The 25860-nt window shown below is 38.2% G+C and overlaps 1 pseudogene; it reads left to right on the top strand.

The window, feature by feature from the left end:
• LOC127680299 (cytochrome P450 2J3-like) overlaps positions 1 to 25637 on the top strand; it is a 31432-nt pseudogene extending 5795 nt beyond the window's left edge.
• The last annotated feature ends 223 nt before the right edge of the window (positions 25638 to 25860 follow it).

Genomic DNA, 25860 nt, shown 5'->3' with positions numbered 1-25860 from the left:
TACCAAAGTATACTTGGTGTAGGGAGACCCCTAATATCTATAGTCTGGTATGATTGCTTCTTAGGAGGCAGCCCACTCTATTGGGCAATTTTCATGCAGACCAACATGAAGATGAACTTTTATAAAATTATATTATTGAGAAGAATTAATATTTTTACAGAATTCCTGATTTGATTTAAATAATTTTAGATAGAATATTTAAAATATTTAATAGTTAATAGAATATTTACAAAGATAGCTTAAGTTGTTTTACCAGAAAGATATAAAAAAAAGTTAGAATTAAAGTAGAATGTGTCCCTCCCTTGTAGAATAGTGAAAGCTGTATTAATTAAGAAATGAATAAAATGAGCTTCCATGTTTTACAAACATATAACTGTACTTTGAATTGAAAAATAGGCCTCAGACAAATTAATGATCAAAGAAAATATTCTTCCTATGTTGGGTCTGAGTTCCTGGATCTTGTGATCTAGGAATGTGGTCACAGGTTTTAGAGTGCACTTCAAAAGACAAGGCAATGAACAAATTGTAATATTCCTGTGTATAAGAAAAGAGAATAGATAATTACTCAGTTTAACTTAACAGGATTTCAAAAATAAGAGATAAGATAAATGGAGGAGTCAGTGTGCTCTGGTGAGTCCAGCAGGCCCCGGTGGAAGACTTCAGGTATCTGCTTCGGGATCTGAACAGCCTGGGCCACAGCACTTGGTCTCCAGGAAGTGCAAGAGACCTGGTGTGCACCTGGAAGCAGACTGGGAGCTCACAGCTTGCTCCAGCAGCACAGAGCTTAGGTTCCAGTCCTGAGGCCTCTGGCGGGAGACTTCAGATCTCCCCTTTGGAATCCAGAACAGCCTGGGCTGCAATGCCACATCTCCAGGTCATATAAGATGCAAGAGGGGCATCTGGGAGGCCTGCTGGGAGGAGTCAGTGTGCTCTGGTGAGTCCAGCAGGCCCCAGGTGGGAGCCTTCAGGTGTCTGCTTCAGATCTGAACAGCCTGAGCCACAGCACCCTGTCAGAGGTCAGCTGTGAACCAGAGGCCACCTGGAAAGAGGCAGCTTGCACTGGTGAGTCCAGCATTGACAAGACCAACTAACACCAGTGAGAACTAGATGGCAAAAGGCAAATAAAGGAACGTCACTAACAGAAATCAAGGCAAAATGACAGCATCTGAACCCAATTCTCCTTTATCAGCATGTCCTGGATACCCCATCACACCAGTAAAACAAGATTTGGATTTAAAATCACTGGTCATGATGCTGGTACAGGAACACATGAAGGACATACTTAAAGAAATTCAGGAGAAAATGGATCAAAAGTTAGAAGCCCTTACAAGGGAAACACAAAAATCATTGAAAGAAATCCAGGAGAATACAAAAGCCAAAAAGGAGGAAACGGAAAAATCACTTAAAGAAATACAGGAAACTTTGGTCAACAGGCTGAGGTCATGAAAGAGGAAACACAAAAAGCTCTTAAAGAATTACAGGAAAGCACAAACAAGCAAGTGAAGGAGCTAAGCAAAACCATCCAGGATCTAAAATCAGAAGTAGAAACAACTAAGAAAACTCAAAGGGAGACCCCTTTGGAGATAGAAAACCTTGGGAAGAAATCAGGGGACATAGATGCAAATATCAACAACAGAATACAAGAGATAGAAGAAAGAATCTCAGATGCTGAAAATACCATAGAAACCAGGGACTCAACAGTTAAAGAAAATGCAAAATGCAAAAAGCTTGTAACCCAAAATATCCAGGAAATCCAGGACACAATGAGAAGACCAACCCGAAGGATTATAGGCATAGATGAGAGTGAAGATTTGCAACTTAAAGGGTCAGCAAATATCTTCAATAAAATTATGGAAGAAAACCTCCCTAACCTAAAGAGAGAGATGACCATGAATATACAAGAAGTCTACAGAACTCCAAACAGACTGGACCAGAACAGAAAAACCTCCCATCACATAATAATCAAAACATCAAATGTACTAAACAAAGAAAGAATATTAAGGGCAGTAAGGGAAAAGGCCAAGTAACATATAAAGGAAGACCTATCAGAATCACAGCAGACTTTTCACCTGAGACTATGAAGGCTAGAAGATCCTGGGCAGATCTCATGCAGACTCTAAGAGAACACAAATGGCAGTCAAAACTACTATACCCAGCAAAACTCTCAATCACCATAGATGGGGAAACTAAGATATTCCATGACAAAACCAAGTTTACCCAATATCTAACCACAAACCCAGCCCTACAAAGGATAATAGGAGGAAAACACCAATACAGGGAGGGAAACTTCACCCTGGAAAAAGCAAGATAGTAACCTTCTCTCATCAAACCCAAAAGAAGTTAACCACTCAAATTTAAAAAATAACATCAAAAATGACAGGAAGTAACAATCACTATTCCTTAACATCTCTTAACAACAATAGACTCAATGCCCCAATAAAAAGACATAGACTAACCGACTGGATACATAAACAGGACCCTACATTTTGCTGCATACAGGAAACACACCTCAGGGTCAAAGACAAACACTACCTTAGAGTAAAAGGCTGGAAGACAATTTTACAAGCAAATGGTCTCAGGAAACAAGCTGGAGTAGCCATTCTAACATCAGATAAAATTGATTTTCAACCCAAAGTCATCAAAAGAGACTCTGAGGGACACTTATTGCTGGTCAAAGGAAAAATACAACAAGAAGAACTCTCAATCCTGAACATCTATGCTCCAAATGCAAGGGCACCCCCATTCATAAAAGAAACTTTATTAAAGCTCAAAGCACACATTGCACTTAACACAATAATGATGGGTGACTTCAACACTGCATTTTCCTCAATGGACCGATCAGGAAAAGAGAAACTGAGCAGAGACACAATGAGACTAATTGAAGCGTTGGACCAATTAGATTTAACAGATATATATAGAACATTCTATCCTAAAGCAAAAGAATATACCTTTTTCTCAGCACCTCATGGTACCTTCTCCAAAATCAACCATATAATTGGTCACAAGACAGACCTCAACAAATATAAGAAGATCGAACTAATCCCATGCCTCCTATAAGATCACTATGAAGTAAAAGTGGTCTTCAATAGCAACAAAAACAACAGAAAACCTACATACACGTGGAAACTGAACAATATTCTACTCAATGATACATTGATCAATGAAGAAATAAAGAAAGAAACTAAAGACTTTTTAGAACTTAATGAAAATGAAGACACAATATACCCAAATCTATGGGACATAATGAAAGCAGTGCTAAGAGGAAAACTCATAGCCCTGAGTGCCTCCAAAAAGGAAATGGAGAGATCATACACTAACAGCTTAATGACACACCTGAAGCCCTGGAACAAAAAGAAGCTATTTCCCCTAGAGTAGAAGGCAGGAAAGCTTCAAACTCAGGGTCGAAATCAATCAAGTAGAAACAAAGAGAACCATACAAAGAATTAACAAAACCAGGAGCTGGTTCTTTGAGAAAATGAACAAGATAGATAAACCCTTAGCCAGACTAACCAAAGGGTACAGAGACAGTATCCAGATTAACCAACTTAGAAATGAGAAGGGAGATATAACAACAGAAACTGAGGAAATTCAAAAAAATCATTAGATCCTACTACAAAAGGCTATACTCAACACAACTGGAGAACCTGGAGGAAATGGACAGTTTCCTAGACAGATACCAAATACCAAAATTAAATCAGGATTAAATAGATCAACTAAACAGTCCCATAACACCAGAAGAAATAAAAAGGGTCATAGAAAGTCTCCCAACCAAAAAAAGCACGGGCTTCAGTGCAGAATTCTATCAGACCTTCATAGAAGACCTAACACCAATACTCTTCAAACTATTCCACAAAATAGAAACAGAAGGAATTCTACCCAACTCGTTCTATGAAGCCACAATTACTCTGATACCAAAACCACACAAAGATCCAACAAAGAAAGAGAAAATCAGGCCAATTTCTCTTATGAATATTGATGCAAAATACTTAATAAAATTCTTGCTAACCGAATCCAAGAACACATCAAAACGATCATCCACCATGATCAAGTAGGCTTCATCCCAGGGATGCAGGGATGGTTCAATATAAGGAAATCCATCAATGCTATCCACTACATAAACAAACTCAAAGAAAAAAAACATATGATCATTTCATTAGATGCAGAAAAAGCATTTGACAAAATTCAGCATCCTTTCATGCTAAAAGTCTTGGAAAGAACAGGAATTCAAGGGCCATACCTAAACATCGTTAAAGCAATATACAGCAAATCGGTAGCCAACATCAAACTAAACGGAGAGAAACTTGAAGCAATCCCACTAAAATCAGGGACTAGACAAGGCTTTCCTCTCCATATCTTTTCAATATAGTACTTGAAGTTCTAGCTAGAGCAATTAGACAACATAAGGAGGTCAAGGGGATAAAAATTGGAAAGGAAGAAGTCAAATTATCACTATTTGCAGATGACATGATAGTCTACTTAAGTGACCCAAAAACCTCCACCAGAGAACTCCTACAGCTGAAAAACAACTTAAGCAAAGTGGTTGGTTATGAAATCAACTCAAGCAAATCAGTTGCCTTCCTATACTCAAAGGATAAGCAGGCTGAGAAAGAAGTTAGGGAAATGACACCCTTCACAATAGCCACAAACAATATAAAATATCTTGGTGTGACTCTAACCAAACAAGTGAAAGATCTATATGACAAGAACTTCAGGTCTCTGAAGAAGGAAATCAAAGAAGAACTCAGAAAATGGAAAAATCTGTCATGCTCGTGGATCGGCAGGATTAATATAGTTAAAGTGGCTATCTTGCCAAAAGCAATCTACAGATTCAATGCAATCCCCCATCAAAATCCCAACTCAGTTCTTCAGAGTTAGAAAAAGCAATTCTCAAATTCATCTGGAATAACAAAAAAACAGGATAGCTAAAACTATTCTCAACGACAAAAGAAATTCTGGGGGAATCAGTATCCCTGACTTCAAGCAATACTACAGAGCAATAGTATTAAAAACTGCATGACATTGGCACAGTGACAGACAAGTGGACCAATGGAATAGAATTGAAGATCCAGAAATGAATCCACACACCTATGGTCACTTGATCTTCGGCAAAGGAGCCATAAACATCCAGTGAAAAAAAGATAGCCTTTTCAACAAATGGTGCTGGATCAATTGGAGGTCAGCATGCAGAAGAATGCTAATTGATCCATTCTTATCTCCATGCAGTAAACTTCACTCCAAGTGGATCAAGGACCTTCATGTAAAACCAGACACACTGAAACTAATAGAAAAGAAACTGTGGAAGACCCTAGAGGACATGGGCACCAGGGGGAAAAGTTCCTGAACAGATCACCAATAGCTTATGGTCTAAGATCAAGAATTGACAAATGGGACCTCATAAAATTACAAAGTTTCTGTAAGGCAAAGTACACTGTTAAAAGGACAAAACAGCAACCATCAAATTGGGAAAGGATATTCACCAACCCTACATCTGATAGAGGGCTAATATCCAATATATACAAAGAACTCAAGAAGTTAGACCCCAGGGAACCAAATAACCCTATTAAAAAATGGGGCACAGATCTAAACAAAGAATTTTCACCTGAAGAAATTCGGATGGCCAAGAGGTACCTTAAGAAGTGCTCAACATCATTAGTCATTAGGGAAATGCAGATCAAAACAACCCTGAGATGTCACCTTATACCAGTAGGAATTACTAAGGTCAAATACTCAGGAGACAGCAGGTGTTGGCGAGGATGTGGAAAAAGAGGAACACTCCTCCACTGCTGGTGGGTCTGTAAGATGGTACAACTACTTTGGAAGTTCTGGAGGTTCCTCAGAAAACTGGACATGACACTTCCTGAGGACCCTGCTATACCTTTCCTTGGCATATACCCAAAGGATTCCCCGGCATGCAATAAAGACGCATGCTCCATTATGTTCATATCAGCCTTATTTATAATAGCCAGAAGCTGGAAAGATCCCAGATGCCCCTCAAAGGAGGAATGGATACAGAAAATGTGGTATATTTACACAATGGAGTACTACTCAGCAATTAGAAACAATGAATTCACAAAATTTTTAGACAAATGGTTTGATCTGGAAAATATCATCCTAAGTGAGGTAACCCAGTCACAAAAGATTACACATGGAGTGCAATCTCTGATACGTGGATAGTAATTAGCCCAGAAGCCCTGAATACCCAAGGCACAAATCGCATAACAAATGACTCCCATGAAGAAGTATGGAGAAGGTTCTGATCCTGGAAAGGATTGATCTAGCAATGGAGGGGTATATAAGGACAGAGGACAAAAGGAGGGAGGTGATTGGAGAATGGATGGAGAGAAGAAGGTTTATGGGACATATGGGGAGGGGGGTATCTGGGAAAGGGGAAATCATTTGGAATATAAACAAAGAATATAGAAAATAAAAGTATAAAAAAAGAGATAAGATAAATGATGTGTTTCTTGGTAAATGCAATTTGTTGTTAGCTAAGCATAGGGAAAAGCATAATACTGTAGACCCAGTTTGCTTAAACTTTCTTAATCTATGACAAAAGAACTGTTGCTTTGGGATATGAAACCAGAAGATACTACCTCCAGCAGACAGGGCTCCCAGTTGTGGGATGGGGACACCTACCCACCTACAAATTTTTAATGCAAAATAGGTTCTGTCTAAAAGAAATGCAGGGAAAAACTGGAGCAGAGACTGTAGGAAGGGCAAACCCATGACTGGTCTAACTTGGAATCCATCCCATGGGCAGGCACCAATTCTTGACACTATTGCTGATGTCCTCTTGTACTTGCAGACTTTAGCCTAAGAGGGCTGTCCTCTGAGAGGCTCTATCAGCATCTGACTGAGACAGATCCAGGTACTCACAGCCAAGCATTGAACTGGGGTCTGGGACCCCTATGGAAGAATAAGGAAAGGACTGAAGGAACTGAAGGAAATGGCAACACCAATAGGAAGACAAACAGTGTCTGTAGTAGGAATAACTTTTACCATTTGGCTCCCAGTGAGTTGCATGTACATAACTGCCCAGGAGCTATCAGCTATCTGGATTCTCAAATGAAAGACACAAACACATATACATATACACATACATACATACACACACACACACACACACACACACACACACCAGTTAATTTTAAAATGTCTTGTCTAGTCCAAAGACTGGGCATTTCTAATCCTCCCAGTGACTAGCACACATCTGGGCTGGATTTCTTCTCACCTACATTTCAGATGATTTTCCTTCTACAGCTCTAAATCTGATCTGTCTCACTCTGAATCCTGAAAATTCGCCTTTCATTCATTCTTTCCTTCCTCCTCCCTTTTTTCCTTCCTTCCTTCCAGTTCCTAGACCATGCAAATCTAAAGGTCCCACCCCAGTCTACCTGCCTAACCATTGGTCTTTGGCCCTTTCTTGATCAATCAAACACCAACTGGGGACAAGGACCTTAATCATTTGGCCATACAGATTCATGATTTGGGAGAGCCAGATTAATTCAAAGCATTAGTACCAAAACCCAAGTGTCAATGAATCTGGACTCCTGGGAGCTCCCAGCCTGAGCCACCCACCAAACAGCATACAAGGGCTGTCTGAAGCCCCAGGTACATCATGTGTAGCAGAGGACTACCTTGCCTGGCTTTTCTGGGAGAGGATACGCATAACCCTGTAGAGAATTTATACCCCAGGGAGGAGAGATACTGAAGGGCCATCCTCTCAGAGACCAAGAGAAGGGGAAATGGGGAAGAACTCTGTGACGGGGAACTAAAAGAGGGGGCAACATTTGAAACATAAATAAACAAAATAACTAATAACAAAATAAAATACATAAAAATTAAAATAAATTGCCTCTTCAAATACCCATAGAAATAAACAATACAATATTAGTCTAGGTTTCTTCATCTACTCTATGTTTCATCTGGTATGCTGGACTCACTGACATCGAATATCATTGTTTAAAAGCTTCCACTAATTTCTATAATTTTGACAGGTGTTTTTTTCTGGTTGGTTGAATTATTATTTATTCTTCATTTAATTCTCTATTACTAAGTTGGCTTTTTAAGTAGGTTAATTATAATGGATTACTTCCTAGCTCATATTAGTTCAGCCATTTGCTTTGAGATTTAGTCTTTCCTGTTTCCTCATAACCGAAGCTAATTTTGTTCCACTTTTGTGTATGATGTTGCTTCTTCGTGATTGCTGGATTAGCAGAGCTAAATTGCCTTAGTTTCTTCGTGTCTTTAAATGTTCTTATTTTTCCATGAGTTAAAACTTTAAGATTAGTTCATTTATTTCATGTGTATGGGAATTGTGTCTGTATGTATATCTGTACTCCACATGTGTGTAAGTGCCCAAGGAGGGCAGAATAGGTTCTTTGATCCCCGACACTGACGTTACAGGATGTTTTGAGTCATAATTTTGGTACTGTGGATTAAAACCAGGTGCTTTGAGACAGCAGCCAATCCTCCTAACAGTGGAACCATTTTTCTTAGTCCCTCAACATCAATGCTAAATGATAATTTTTCTGGCATTCTATGTACGTAGAAATAGTTTCTGGAGTTTATCCCAGAGCTCATAAATATCATGGTTATGCTCATTTATACTGATATTTTAATGCAAGGCTTATTTGACATTGTCCTCCATTCTCAATAATCTTGTTTAATTTAGTCTCTTGGTGATGTTTTTCTTTCTGTGTTTTTATTTTGAGAGAAAGAGTGAGAATCCACTAGTAAAGTCTTTAATATTAACATTATTTAATATTATCAGTAATATTAAACATTGATGTATTTTAATGTTATTAGTACTATTAAATGTCAACATACTTAAATGTTATTAATAAAATTAATAGCAAATATTGACCTAATTTCACATTATTAATAATATTAAAAATATTATACTTGTTGTATTATCAAACATGAAGTTAGCAGAAGTAACAACACACATCAGACATATTTTAAGTATTGTTGATTTTATACTGTGCAATACTTTCTGTATAGTACATTTTATTATTAAATCTTTACTCACAATCTACTTAAATAAAGGTTGCCCTCTTTTCATACATAAATTAAATTATGTTAGGACACCATTATACACAGCTATAATACATACTAGTGGTAATTTTCCTGAGGGAAAATAAATCCTAATACAAAAATTAGAAAGAAATTGAAAACATGCCTATCTCTTTCACAATAATCAAACAGCAGGCTAAATGACATTTTAGCTTGACTTTCATGAAGTGCAGTACAGAAACATGCTAGTTTCGGTGATATCTGTTTACAATGAAAACCAACAGTATAGACCTGAAATCAAAATGCCATCAATGTAAAAATGAATAAACACAGAGGCTTGGATGGTTGGACTGTCCAGAAAAACATGGATGATGATAAAGATTTGAAGTATTTCATCTCTGTAGGGCTAACAAATACAAATCACTGTTTGTCTTTAAGTGCAGTGAATAGCTTTTGAGGATTTTTAAGCCAAGGAGTAAAGTCATGGGATCACATTGGAAACTATTACCAAACTATATAGAAGGCATATATAGTGGAATCAAACAAAAAATTATTGAATATAATGCCATCATTCAGATAGATATGCTGGAGTACACCAGGAATAGAGGAGCTAGGCTCATTAAAAGTGTCCTGTTGCTTCATATATTTTTGGATGGCACATTTGACTGCTGGGAGCCAGCCAGCAGGGTCTTCTTTCTTGTAGATTTTTCTTGAGGCAGAGGAAGGGGAATGGCATCAATGGAGGAGAAGATTTTGGTCTTAAGAGATATTTAGTATTGCTGTATAATAATAAAAAGATTACTTATCCAAGTCTAAGTTACTTTGCTACCTTAGCTAACTTGCCTTCTGTGATCCTCTGAGGCTAGAAACAGCAGTTTCTGGCACTTAACACCTCTTCCTAAAACAGCAAAGGATTAAGCAAATAGACTTTGTATTGTCTCAGCAGGAACTGTGAGACTCTTACAATCAGCCTATAGGTCTGAAGTCTCAGGAAAAAATAGGGACATTTTGAAAAGTGAGTATAGAGTTTATTACTAAGTTGTAATACCTATAAAATGTGTTGTAAGCCATGTCCTATGAAAGCTATCTAAGGGGAAAAGTGGAAAGATCCTAAGCAGGGAAAGGGAAAATTTCTTCTAAGTTGGGAAAAAAAATGTTTTTAGGTGGGAAAAGGGAAAAACATTTCTTCTTAGTGGGAAAAGGGACAAATTCTTCTTCTTCTTCTTCTTCTTCTTCTTCTTCTTCTTCTTCTTCTTCTTCTTCTTCTTCTTCTTCTTCTTCATCTTCTCCTCTTCCTTCTCCTTCTCCTCCTCCTCTCTCTCTCTCTCTCTCTCTCTCTCTCTCTCTCTCTCTCTCTCTCTCTCTCTCTCTCTCTCTCTCGTCAGTACTTATACATCTTTCAGAATACAAGATCACATGTTAAGACATTTATCAAAAGTTCACACAAAAATTTCAAATCATAAATTGAAATAGTAGTTTAAAACAGATAATGTTTATATGCATGCCATTAGGAGTAATTAACTGGCTAAACAGCCATCACATCACCTGTCACCGCTTCATAGGTTCATTGAAAGTCAAAAAACCATAACTATGTTATTAGTGAAGTTTTGTATTCTTCAACCCAGTCAATATTTTATCTTCTGTCCTAGCACCTATAATGAACTGCTGGTTCCCCTTTTATGACCTTTGATTAATATTTTACAACCTCTAGGAATGTGCTCTAAGTAGGAGAAAATCTGGTTACTATCTAAGATCAATTAACTGGTAACACATGGGAGAATGACAGAGTTTTCACTGCAGGTTTGACTATCAGAAAAAGACCTAATAGCAGCCCCACTATAAAAGAGCTTAATAATTACACATATGATTTTAGGAATTCTTATAGCATCATCATTAAGAATTAAGATCTATTTGTCTAGATAGCATCAATATAAGACAGTAAATCTTCATAAATCTGCAGATATCGCTTAGTGTGTTTGTGGTACTCCTAGACATAGGAATGGGATTGTCTCTGATTCTTTTACCTAATATTGGAACATTTTGACTCCTATTGTCTAGCCTCCATCCAGCTTTGACATGAGCACTTGTCCTGTGCCATGTTCATTTGAAATCCCTGGGAGGACTGATGTTTTCTGAATGTAAACTGAGGAGAAATGATTCTGGAAGAGATCAGAGATGAGGGTGCAGGCTGGGAAGGTTAGAGAGAGGGAAAAATGAAGTCAGAATGTAATGTATAAGAGAAGACTTAATCAGTTCATTAATTAATAAGGACCAACTCTTAAAAATAATCCACTAAAATGCAGATTCATATACTTCTAGCATACATGGTCAGAGAATAATATTCTTACTCCAAAATAGAAGAATGGAGATATAGTGAGGAAATACTGAAACAAAGCAAGACTGAAACCCAAGAGTGTCCCATACTTCCAAAGCATGAGGAAGACTCTGACAAGCTGAGTTACCCTGTTGTGATAGTCTCTTGCCTGTTTGGATCACAACTAGAATGCTTTTCTAGTACCCAGACAAGACTACTACAAGTTTTAACAAAGAAAACCTCATCTGCACCACTCTGGACCTCTTCTTTGCTGGATCAGATTCAACATCCACAGCACTGAGCTGGGCTCTGATCTACATGACTTTAAACCCAGAAGTGCAAGGTAAGCATGTGGTGAATGCACCTGAACAAGGCAGACTGTTTTTTCTGAAAGTTATTGGATCTATGGGGCCAGAAGATAGAATAATGGAAGACATGGAACAAAAGTGAGATGAGTTGTTTTGGAGAAAAGGCATGATATTCACACGTTATGGAAGTATTACTATGAGACATGGGTGCAGACTTTATAGCCTATGCATTAAAGTATCTTCAATTCTATGGTTAAAAGGAGAAGTCACCTGCCCTTGTGGTAAGTTCTAGCAAAGAGTAACAGTGTTCCATTAAAATCCACTCAGTCTGTCTTTCCTTTTCATCACGGCCATCCTATTTTTGCCCTGGATATTATTAAGAATCCTCAGTCTAATATCTGACATCCTATTGATATTATCTTTCCTGGTCCAGGCTCAACCACAGACATTCTGCATGGTGCCACTTGGCATTATATTTTCTCTAGTGGCATTGCCATTAATCTTACCTCTAAATAAGGTTTTGGATTTCCATACAATAAATGTACTATTTCAATTTTTTTATTCGATATATTTTTTATTTACATTTCAAATGATTTCCCCTTTTCTAGCCCCCCACTCCCCAAAAGTCCCATAAGCCCCCTTTTCTCCCCCTGTCCTCCCACCCACCCCTTCCCACTTCCCCGTTCTGGTTTTGCCCTATACTTCTTCACTGAGTCTTTCTAGAACAAGGGGCCACTCCTCCTTTCTTCTTGTACCTCATTTGATGTATGGATTATGTTTGGGGTATTCCAGTTTTCTAGGTTAATATCCACTTATTAGTGAGTGCATACCATGAGTCACCTTTTGAGTCTGGGTTACCTCACTTAGTATGATGTTTTCTAGCTCCATCCATTTGCCTAAGAATTTCATGAATTCATTGTTTCTAATGGCTGAATAGTACTCCATTGTGTAGATATACCATATTTTTTGCATCCACTCTTCTGTTGAGGGATACCTGGGTTCTTTCCAGCATCTGGCAATTATAAATAGGGCTGCTATGAATATAGTAGAGCATGTATCCTTATTACATGGTGGGGAATCCTCTGGGTATATGCCCAGGAGTGGTATAGCAGGATCTTCTGGAAGTGAGGTGCCCAGTTTTCGGAGGAACCGCCAGACTGATTTCCAGAGTGGTTGTACCAATTTGCAACCCCACCAGCAGTGGAGGAGTGTTCCTCTTTCTCCACACCCTCTCCAACACCTGCTGTCTCCTGAATTTTTAATCTTAGCCATTCTGACTGGTGTAAGGTGAAATCTCAGGGTTGTTTTGATTTGCATTTCCCTAATGACTAATGAAGTTGAGCATTTTTTAAGATGCTTCTCCGCCATCCGAAGTTCTTCAGGTGAGAATTCCCTGTTTAACTCTGTACCCCATTTTTTAATAGGGTTGTTTGGTTTTCTGGAATCTAACTTCTTAAGTTCTTTATATATATTGGATATTAGCCCTCTATCTGATGTAGGATTGGTGAAGATCTTTTCCCAATTTGTTGGTTGCTGATTTGTCCTTTTGATGGTGTCCTTTGCCGTACAGAAACTTTGTAATTTTATGAGGTCCCATTTGTCAATTCTTGATCTTAGAGCATACGCTATTGGTGTTCTGTTCAGAAATTTTCTCCCTGTACCAATGTCCTCAAGGGTCTTCCCCAGTTTCTTTTCTATTAGCTTCAGAGTGTCTTATGTGGAGGTCCTTGATCCATTTGGATTTGAGCTTAGTACAAGGCGATAAAGATGGATCAATTCGCATTCTTCTGCATGCTGACCTCCAGTTGTGACAGGCAGGCAGATCAATGGAACAGGATTGAAGATCCAGAAATGAACCCACACACCTATGGCCACTTGATCCTCGACAAAGGGGCTGAAAACATCCAATGGAAAAAAGATAGCCTTTTCAACAAATGGTGCTGGTTCAACTATTTCAATTTCTTGAGATTTCAGAATCATCTTCTCAGATATTATCTCCTAAAAGGTTTTCAGTTTCATTTAGAATTTATTGCCTAGCAAATTGCTGTCATTATCTCCATCAGAATACAAACCAATGTGCCCCATTCCAGGGTTGTGTGCACTGTCTGTCTCCACTTGTGCTTTCATGCCTTCAGAAATAATGGCCCTTTTGATCATTTTTATTCCTTCAGATTTTAGAAGGGTTATTCAAGTGAGAGAAATAAAATATCTAATTAAAATAAATAAAATAATTGAAAAAAGTGAATATTATTTATGACATGAAACATATCTTAACAGCACCATAGTATAAAACTAAAATGCAGATTCATATACTTCTAGCATACATAGTCAGAGAATAATATTCTTACCCCAAAATAGAAGAATGGTGATATAGTGAGGAAATACTGAAACAAAGCAAGACTGAAACCCAAGAGTGTCCCATACTTCCAAAGCATGAGGAAGACTCTGACAAGCTGAGTTACCCTGTTGTGCTAGTCTCTTGCCTGTTTGGATCACAACTGTAGAATGTTTTGTTTTCTCAAAGTGAAAAACTTTGTTTATAGTTCCAAGAAAAGACTTTATGAATGTGGAGGAGGCATGTCAGCAAACAGTCAGAGTAAGAACCTAATAAATTACTTCTCAACTACACACAAGAAACAGAGTGACCCTCTAATGGGCCAAGAATATTAACATTCAAGGCTGACCCAAGTGACATACTTCTTCATTACACTTACTAAAGGTTACACTTACTAAAGGTTCTATAAATGTAGTAACTTGGACCAAGTGTTCAAATACCTGATCCTATGGGAAACATTTTTATTCCAACTTCATCAATATGCCTATATCTTGGGTAACAATTTCAAATACATGTCAGACTGAACATTTACTTTTTTAGAAGCCTTCAAAGCTACCAAGGATCAAATTTGACTTCTGTAGCAGAGACTTCAGAATATCAGTAGGTTTAAAAGATACTTATTACACCCATTTTCATTTTGTATAATGAACAGTAATCAAGACACAGGACCAACCAGAGTATTGATGGATCATGAATAAATAAATAATGACATTCATCAACTAGAAAGGCAGTTCAGTGATGAGGAAAAGAAGTTTTGGTAACTACTCTAGCATAGCTGAGCGTTCAAGGCACAGCACTAAGTAGCTAATTGAATAATTGCACAAACTGTCCTATTCCACTTAAATAATTTACCTACCATATGAAATTCCCTAGACATAGAAAGTTGAATGCAGATCGGGACTAACTGTATTTAACATCCACAATAATATGACCATATTTAATAATTGATGATTTGTACATTTGAACATTGCTGTGATAATCTGCAGTTAGTGAAAGACACAGTTAATTATAATTATTAAGAATCTAAGGCAGCTTCCAGTTTGGGTGTCTAGCTGGGGACCATCCTCTGCCCTAGTATACCATATCCAGGTGGCACAGGGAGGTAGCTAACCACCCAGGAGTTAGGAGAAGCCTGACAGCACAGATAGGACCAACCCTGCTCCTCAGAGAATCATATCTGGAAACCTCAGGCAGGAGCCTTCTGGTTTCTGTCTCTGCCTGGGTACTATCTTCTGCCATAGAGCACCATATCAAGGAGGCAAAGGGAAATAGCTGACCACCCGTGAGTGTGGAGAGGCCAGACAACACAGGCAGAACCTCCCCTGCTGCTCAGAGGAACCTGTCTGGGAAGCCTTCTAGTTTCTGTCTCCAGCTGGGGACCATCCTCTGCCACAGAGAGAGCCATATCCAGGTGGCACAGGGAGATAGATGACCACCCAGGAGTGCTGAGAAGCAAGACAGCACAGGTAGGACCACGACTGCTGCTAGGGGGAACCAGGCCGAAACCCTGAGGACACAAGAGCCTAGGAGCAGCCTGGAACAGGAGTCTTCCGATTTTTTCCATACCCAGAGGTGATCCTAGGCCACAGAGCTACATACACAAATACCACCACAAGAGAGCTGGTCTCCCAGGAGTACTTACATACCTGTGTACACAGAACAGATCTCCCAGGAGCAGAGATACAGAGGCTTGCAGGACAGATAAACCATAGTCATAGAGAACAAGACCAGAGATAACCAGATGGCAAAAGGCAAACACAAGAACATTACCAACAGAAACCAAGGCAACATGGCACCATCCAGACCAAGTTCTCCCTCAACAGCAAGTCCTGGATACACCCAACACACCCAAAAAACAAGACCTGTATTTAAAATCACAGCTCATGATGCTGATAGCAGACATCAAGAAGAACATAAATAACTCCCTTAAAGAAATGCAGGAGAACATGAGTCAATAGGTAGAAGCCCTTAAAAAGGGAACACAAAAATTCCCTAAAGAAATACAGGAGAACATGGATCAACAGATAGAATCCCTTAAAGATGAAACACAAAAATCCCTTAAAGAATTACAGGAAAACACAAACAAACAAGTGAAGGAACTGAAAAAAAACATTCAGGATCTAAAAATGAAATTAGAAATAACAAAGAAATCACAAAGGGAGACAACACTGGAGATAGAAAACCTTAGAAAGAAATCAGGAATCATAGATGCAAGCATCAACAAAAGAATACAAGAGATAAAGGAAGAACCTCAGGTGCTGAAGATACCATGAAAAACATAGGATTAACAGTCAAAGAAAATGCAAAATGCAAAAGCTTGTAACCCAAAACATCCAGGGAATCCAGGACACGTTGAGAAGACCAAACCTAAGGATTATAGGTATAGAAGGGAGTGAAGATTTACAACTTAAAGAACCAGTAAATATCTTCAACAAAATTATAGAAAAAAACTTCCCTAAAGAGAGAGATGCTCATGAACATACAAGAAGCCTACAGAACACTTCCTCAAAGTAAAGGGCTAGAAAGCAATTTTCCAAGCAAATGGTCCCAGAAAACAATCTGGAGTAGCCATTCTATTATTGGATAAAACTGACTTTTAAGCAAAGCTATTCAAAGGAAAAAAAATCTACCAAGAAGAACCCTCAATTCTGAACATCTATGTTCTAAATGCAAGGGCACCCACACTCATAAAAGAAACTTTACTAAAGCACAAAGCACACATTGCACCTCACATAATAATTGTGGGTGACTTCAATACCCCACTCTCCTCAAAAGACAGATCAGGGAAACACAAACTAAACAAACGAAACACAAACTAATACAGTGAAACCAACAGAAATTATGAACCAAATGGATATCTGTAGAACATTTTATCCTAAAACAAAAGAATATACCTTCTTCTTAGCACCTCACTGTACCTTCTCCAAAATTAACCATATAATTGGTCACAAATCATACCTCAGAAGATATAAGAAGATTGAAATAATACCATGCACTCTATCAGATCACCAGGAACTAAGGTTGGTCTTCAATAACAACAAAAACAACAGATAACCCACATAAACATGGAAGCTGAACAACATTCTACTCAACCATAATTTGGTCAAAGAAGAAATAAAGAAAGAAATTAAATACATTTTAGAATTTAATGAAAATGCAGCAACAACATACCCAAACTTATGGGACACAACGAAAGCAGTGCTAAGAGGAAACTCATAGCTCTGAGTGCCTCCAAAAAGAAACCGGAAAGAGCATACACTAATGGCTTAACAGCACAAATGAAGGCTCTAGAACAAAAAGAAGCTATTGAACCCAAGAGGAGTAGAAGGCAGCAAATAATCAACCAGGGCTGCAATCAACCAAGTAGAAACTAAAAAAACTATAAAAAGAATCAACCAAACCAGAAGCTGGTTCTTTGAAAAGACCAACAATATAGATAAACCCTTAGGCAAATTGACCAGGGCATAGAGGCAGCATCCAAAGCATCAAAATCAGAAATGAAAAGGGAGACATAACAACAGATTGTGAGGAAATAAAAAAAAATCATCAGGTCCTACTAAAAAAGTCTATACTCAACACAACTGGAAAATCTGGACGAAATGGACAAATTTCTAGACAGAAACCAAATACCAAAGTTAAATCAGGATCAGATAGATCATCTAAATGGTCCCATAACCCCTAAAGAAATAGAAGTGGTCATTTCATTGAAAGTCTCCCAACCAAAAACAAGAAAGAAAAAAAGAAAGAGAGAGAGAGAGAGAGAGAGAGAGAGAGAGAGAGAGAGAGAGAAGAGAAGAGAAGAGAAGAGAAGAGAAGAGAAGAGAAGAGAAGAGAAGAAAAGAAAAGAAAAGAAAAAGAAAGCACAGAGCCAGATGGTTTTCATGCAGAATTCTATCACACCTTCAAAGAAGACCAGCACCACTAGTCTTCAAACTATTCCACAGAATAGAAACAGAAGGAACACTACTCAACTCTTTCTATGAAGCCACAATAACCCTGATACAAAAACCACTCAAATATCAAACAAAGAGAACTTCACGCCAATTTCCCTTATGAATATCAACTCTATGGCCACTTGATCCTCAACAAAGTGGCTGAAAACATTCAATGGAAAAAAGATAGCCTTTTCAACAAATGGTGCTGGTTCAACTGGAGGTCAGCATGCAGAAGAATGAAAATTGATCCATCCTTGTCTCCTTGTACTAAGCTCAACTCCAAATGGATCAAGGACCTTCACATAAAGCCAGACACTCTGAAGCTAATAGAAAAAAACTGGGGAAGACCCTTGAGGATATCAGTACAGGGGGAAAGTTTCTGAACAGATCACCAATAGCATATGCTCTAAGATCAAGAATTGACAAATGGGACCTCATAAAATTACAAAGTTTCTGTAAGGCAAAGGACACAATCAAAAGAACAAATCAGCAACCAACAAACTGGGAAAAGATCTTCACCAACCCTACATCACATAGAGGGCTAATATCCAATATATATAAAGAACTCAAGAAGTTAGGACCCAGAAAACCAAATAACCCTATTAAAAATGGGATACAGAGTTAAACAAAGAATTTTCACCTGAAGAACTTCAAATGGCTGAGAATCATCTTAAAAATGCTCAAATTCATTAGCCATTAGAGAAATGTAAATCAAAACAACCCTGAGATTTCACTTTACACCAGTCAGAATGGCTAAGATTAAAAATTCAGGAGACAGCAGGTGTTGGCAAGGATGTGGAGAAAGAGGAACACTCCTCCACTGCTGGTGGGGTTGCAAATTGGTTCAACTACTCTGGAAATCAGTCTGGCGATTCCTCAGAAAACTGGGCAACTCACTTCCAGAATATCCTGCTATACAACTCCTGCGCATATACCCAGAGGATTGCCAGCATGTAATAAGGATATATGCTCCACAATATTCATAGCAGCCCTATTTATAATAGCCAGAAGCTGGAAAAAACCCAGGTATCCCTCAACAGAAGAATGGATGCAAAAACTGTGGTATATATACACAATGGAGTACTATTCAGCCATTAGAAACAATGAGTTCATGAAATTCTTAGGCAAATGGATGGAGCTGGAGAACATCATACTAAGTGAGGTAACCCAGTCTCAAAAGATCAATCATGATATGCACTCGCTAATAAGTGGGTATTAGCCTAGAAACCTGGAATACCCAAAACATAATCCACACATCAAATGAGGTACAAGAAGAACGGAGGAGTGGCCCCTTGATCTGGAAAGACTCAGTGTAACATTATAGGGCAAAACCAGAACAGGGAAGTGGGAAGGGGTTGGTGGGGAACAGGGGGAGGGAAGGGGGCTTATGGGACTTTCGGGGAGTGGGGGGCCAGAAAGGGGGAATCATTTGAAATGTAAATAAAAATATAACGAATAAATAAAAAAGAAAGAAAAAAATTTTTGCCAACCAAATCCAAGAACAAATTAAAACAGTCATTCACCACCATCAGGTAGGCTTCCTCCCAGTAATGCAGGGATGGTTCAATGTAGGGAAATCCATCAATGTAATCCACTACATAAACAAACTCAAAGGAAAAGGTACATGGTCATTTCATTAGATGCTGAAAAGGCATTTGACAAAATTCAGCATCCTTTCACTTTAAAAGTCTTGGAAAAATTAAGAATTTAAGGCCCATACATAAACATAGTAAAAGGAATATACAGGAAACCGGTAGCCAACATCAAACTAAATGGATAGAAACTTGAAGCAGTTCCACTAAAATCAGGGACTAGACAAGGCTGCCCTCTCTCTCCATATCTATTCAATATAGTACTTGAAGTTCTAGCTAGAGCAACTAGACAACAAAAGGAGGTCAAAGGAATACAAATTGGAAAGGTAAGAAGTCAAACTATAACTATTTGCAGATGATAGGATAATATACTTAAGCAACCCAAAAGAACTCCACCAGAGAATTCCTACAGCTGATATACAACTTCAGCAAAGTGGCTGGTTATAAAATCAACTCAAACAAATCAGTAGTCTTCCTATACTCAATGAATAGAAAAATAAAATACATTTTAAATGTTTCCTTCTAAAATTCAGGAACCAAAGACACCCCCTTCTCTTGAACTGCCACAACACAAATGTTTACTGTCTAGAGGCAAAGCATTAATCTTTATCAGATAACAAATCTAATACCTTGGTTGTAGATAGCACAGATTTGCAAACTCTAAATATTGAGTTTTTACTTTTTTTAAGCCCTTAGGTGAAGGGAACTTATTTGCAGAAGCCCAATTGGTTATCAATATGATCTTAGCCATGTTGATCACAGACATTCAATTCTGAGCAAGTTGAAAGCTATAGTTATGTCCTAAATATGGGGAAATTGCAGTGTCAACAATTTTTCATTGCAGTTCTTTGAGAAAATGAGGACCAGAGTGTTTCTTCGTTAAGAGAACTCTGGGTAAAAATATAAAAAGACAACATCTTGAAGACAACTTCTCTGTCTTCAGAAGAAAGCTCTAAACTTTGAAGTTAACAGAGCCCCCTGTTTTCTTGCAGAAAAAGCACACTCTGAGATAGACAGAGTGATTGGCCATGGGAGAAATCCAAGCACAGATGACTGAGACTCCATGTGCTACCCCAGTGCTGTCATCCATGAGGTGCTGAGGATGGGCAACATCATCCCCTTGAATGTTCCCAGGGAAGTAACAGCTGATAGCACATTAGCTGGATTCCAGCTCCCTAAGGTAACCTTGCATTCTTAGCTTCCAAACTCCAGTATATCCCAGGAATTATCTGAGCAACCCACACATAAATGTAACATGTATTTCTTATGTAAGAAATGATTTAAAATGGAAGAAAGATATGTTTCATAACAAAATGAGAATGTTTCTCAACTGTCTCTAAATGATATTTAAGTGTATCTTAGGAAATACAGAAAGGGAGATTCCCTGCTTGAATTTGCTCAGTCAATGATAGCTTTAATTGATGATGAAATGCTAATGTCTTCCTGTATTAATGTGAGTTCATTAGAATTATTTCTTTGTATTGATAAGCTCACAGTGCTTTTCCAGCATTTGCTTACTCTACCATAGTTAAGAACTTTCTACCTCACAGAGAAATCTAGTCCAAATTAAATATTAATTATCAGGAATGGATACAAAATATCAGATAGTTGCCAAGAAAACACGTATTGAAGATCCTTATTTATTTTTAAATGTCATGATCCACTTTTCATGAGAAATGATCCTCTCATTATATACTAGAAAGTTGGGAGTATGCAAAATAAGTTTATTATACATCTCTTTACTATAATATAAACTATCATGAGTTGGTGTCTGCGATTAAACCTCTTCTGATTATTTGTATAGCTCAGGACTTACCATATTAGACATTGAAAAAATCTCTTACACTTTTCTCCATGGATTCCTCTTACATTCATTCTGTTCCCAGACCTGAGCTTAGGACATACTCAGGATTTCTGCAGAGAGCTCTGCTGACCACATCATACTTTTTCTGCTCAAGGCAAAATTATTATCCATTTCATTCTTTCTGTACAATGGGTACTGATGAAATCATACATTTCATAGTAGTGATAAAATAAATGCCAGAGGATTTAGCTTAGCAGGGCAGCAAGGATGATTCACAGCAGATCAATCTTCATGATGGTGGCCAAGAAGTAGCACAAAAGCCTATAGGATGCTGTCTCCCCACCCCATTTATTCCATCAGTTTTTCAGCATGGGAAATGGTGCCACATGTCAGGGAAAGTACTATTGCCATTAGACAATGAGCCTGGAAATGGCCACACAGCTACTCACAGGTGTTCTGTTGTAATTTTCTAGATAATTATCAATGGCTGAGAATGGATGGTGGTTCCCAGAGATCAGCATATTGTGATAAAAAGAAACCTTAATGGGTCCAGAATATCTTAAGGACACACAGACCATCATTCTTCTGAAGTAAGGACTAGATTTGGTGGAGAACTTAGGGTGTGAGCAGGAATGGGATATTTGGGACAACCATCCCTTTCAGCATGTGTTCCACGATTCAAGGCTTGTCTCTTTGCTTTCTTTTACAGGGAACCATGGTTCTGACCAATTTGACTGTTCTGCACGGGGACTCCAAAGAGTGGGCCACTCCAGATACCTTCAATCCAGAGCACTTTTTGGAGAATGGACAGTTTAAGAAGAGAGAATTATTTCTTCCTTTCTCAATGGGTGAGTGGTAAGGGGAAGGAAACAAGTCAGAATCCTACCTCATGCCTGCCCTTCTTTTCTACCTAGAGATCACTGGTCTAATTGAACCATCTTCATATAGCTTTAACCAGTTCAGAACACTTCCTCCAGAAGGTGACTAAATGCCATGCCACACAGAAGCCACACTGAGGAAGGAACACTGACCTGCTCTTTTGAGTGCTGGGATGAGACTGATTCTGTTCTCTTTGCTTTTCCCTGAGCTTCTGAGACACCTTTGTTGACGCTTCATTATTCACATTAATAGGACAGTTGGTAGAATACAGGACATCTGTCCAGTCTTCTTGTTTCCAAAACAGTTTAAAAGACTTGAATTACAGTTCATAATCTCAGCTATTTCATTTATTTTAACTATTTGAGAATACTTACATATTCTAATTATATACATAATCAGACCTGTAAATCTAGAACTATGACTCTTTGTATATACCACCTAAGTGATTTATATATTGATACCTAAGACCTTAGTGAAAGGAATGTTAGTACATTCCCATGGCTTTTTTGGATAGAGTTGATCCTCTAGGCCATGCGTAGACTGCATGCATTCAATCTTTTGAGTTTGTAAACTATTTTCCCCATAGAAAAATTAATATGTTTTCCTTTTAATTGTTCTCCTACTCATACCAGCTCTAAAACAACACCAAAGGGAGTCACGGGTGTTTTTCTGGATTTTGGTGAAAAGGAACATATTCAAGCAATCTTTAGCCTAGCCTGTGTTTGCTAAATTCCCCTCACTGAAACATATATCTAGATGAACATCTTCTTAGGAAGAAGTTAGGTTCACGATTTCAGAAATCTCTGTCTGTGGTCAGATTACCAATAGGCCTATGACTGAACTGACAAAGAATATTTTTTTAAGAAGTGTTTGGATGAAACACTTCTAAAAACCTACCTTAAACACATAACCACTTAATTTTCGTTCTTTTTATTTTTATTATTTTGTATATTCTTTGTTTACATTCCAAATGATTTCCCCTTTCCGGTTCCCCCTCCCCATAAGTCCCATAAGCCCTCCCCAATCAACCCCCTCTGTCCTGGTAATCCCCTACATTGCTGCATCAAGCCTTTCCAGAACCAGGGCCCTCTCCTTCCTTCTTCTTGGGAATGATTTGATATGTGAATTGTGTTTTGGGTATTCAGAGCTTCTGGGATAATTTTCTAATACTTACAAATAGTGTCACAGTCAAGATAGTAACTGAATTGGTTACTGTTCTATTGATTTGAGGAGATGCTATGACCAGGGCAATTTTTATAAAAGAAATAATTTAATTGGGACTTGATTCCAGATTCACAGGATTAGTCCATGATCATTATGACAAAAATAGATCAGCACGGCACTGGAGCACTAGCTAAGAGTTTTAACATCCTGACACACAACAGCAAGAGACAGGAAACAGAGAGAGATGGAGACACTCAAACACACACACACACACACACACACACACACACACAGAGAGAGAGAGAGAGAGAGAGAGAGAGAGAGAGAGAGAGGCAGGCTCTGGAATGGCTTTTGAAACCTCAAAGCCCACTTCCAGTAACACAACTCCTCCAGAAAGCTGAGTCAATACCTCCAATTCTTCCAGTAACAGTTTGTCTCCCTGGTTACCCTGGTTATATTATGACTCAAGTATATGACCCCATGGGGTCCATTCTAACACATACCATCATGGTAAAATCAAGATTAGCCATTACCCAGGACAAGCTTTTAATTACACGCTCCATACTGAAACACAAGTTTACATAAGCCCAACCATACTCAGGAAGAAAGATACCATTTCACAAAATTGCCAAATATGGAAAGATTAGCTGCATGACAAGGAGATATTTAGCCACAGTCACAATGGTGTTGATAACAGGTCATGCCACTAACCCTGGGCCCTAACATTGCTAACATTGGATATCATGGTATATGAATTCTTACAGGAGAATCTTGGGAATTTCCTGAGCTACTAGCCATGTTGTTTATGACAGGTAGGAGAAACATGAGAAGAACAGAGATGAATGAAACATGGTAACAAAAACCACATATCTAATATAAGATACTGGAATCATAGTAATGTGTTTACAATTCACCTCTTCAGGTCTGCTTTTATATTGTTTTCTCAACAACCTGTACTAGGCAGATAACAAAGTGGAAATATGCATCTATCAGAAAATTCTAAAATGTTTAATGTCATTGAAAACCAATAAAGCTTCTTAGACATTAGCCCTCAGAGGACAAATGTGGTCATTCCTGCTACCACATCCTTCTTGGGAACCACATGAGGACAGTGGAAATGATGTTCAAATATTAGTTCATATAAATTACCTTGTTTTTAATTTTTCATTTTTTTTCAGTCAAAAAAAACTTTCTAGTTTGGAAGGAAGAAAGCAGCCATCTTACTTGTTAAACAACTTGCCTTGTAATCATAGAACTAATATGATCTCCAGAACTCTCATTAAAAAGTTGGAGCACAACGACATGTGCATATAATCCTACAACCTGAAAGGAGGATGTCTTGGGACTCAGTAGCAAGACTAATTTGGCAAGTTCCAAAGAGTTAAGACCATATCTAAAAATGGTGGAAGGTATGTTATTCAAGGATCAACACCTTTGTCTGTCCGATGGAATCAACATCCATGTGCACACAAATGTATACATGATGGACACACATATGCACAAACACATCCATACAAACAGTGGCTTAAATATGGGTTAGAGTCTAGGTGGTTTGCTGCAGTCCTCTTGGGATACTTGATGAGGATATTCACTGAGGAAGAGAAGAGTGGAGTGCTAGAGCTGTCCCTGATCATCACAGATTACCCACATGAACCCAGGTATTACATAGATGCTTTGATGAGGAGACAGGTATAATAATAGATATAAGCACAAATATGTGTGTTTATATAAACACTTTGATGAATACTCATTGTGACTGTGTGTGTGGTATGAGGTAATCTAACACAATGGTTCCCAGAGTTGAAAGAATTATTTGTTTCCAGGTTTTAACCTTCTATAGATAAATATTCATGCAAAGAACCAGGATCCCTGGAAAAACATAACAATTTTCTGTGCTGGCAAATGAAATCGCAAGTCTGAGACATAGTGTTATTGTAAAGATAAGGAAATTCCAATTTAAATCAGGCTTTGATGACTGGAAAGATATTTGACATAATCAAGTGGGAACAAAGCCCTGCATTTCACAATTTACAGTAGGAAGTTGGGGACAAATCCCAAGCATCAGTTAAGAGTCTGACTCACTTTCTGTTTTGTCCTGCAGGAAAGAGAGCTTGCCTTAGAAAACAACTGGCCAGGACTGAGCTATTCATTTTCTTCACTGCTCTTATGCAAAAATTTACCTTCAAGCCCCACCTCCCATCAGTGAGAAGGTAAGCCTGAAGTTTAAAATGGGTATCACTCTTGCCCCAGTAAGCCACCATATCTGTGCTGTCCCTAGACAGAGATGCTAAAGAAGAAAAAAATGAGAACAGGAAAACATAGTATATGCCCTGCAGCTTCTGGGCCTTGCTCACAGGAGAGAAAAAAGATATCCCAGAATGAAGATGATTCAAGAAATAGTGAAAAAGTTGGGCTAAGAAATTGAATCAAATTTCTGAGTTCCTGGCCCCTTAATTTGACAAAGGACAAATCATCTATAAGCTGAATGGCATACCTTTTCATCCAGAAGCTTCA

Source organism: Apodemus sylvaticus, chromosome 3, assembly GCF_947179515.1.
Source record: "Apodemus sylvaticus chromosome 3, mApoSyl1.1, whole genome shotgun sequence".
In the NCBI taxonomy this organism is placed as follows: domain Eukaryota; kingdom Metazoa; phylum Chordata; class Mammalia; order Rodentia; family Muridae; genus Apodemus; species Apodemus sylvaticus.
This window is presented reverse-complemented; position numbering and strand designations above follow the sequence as displayed.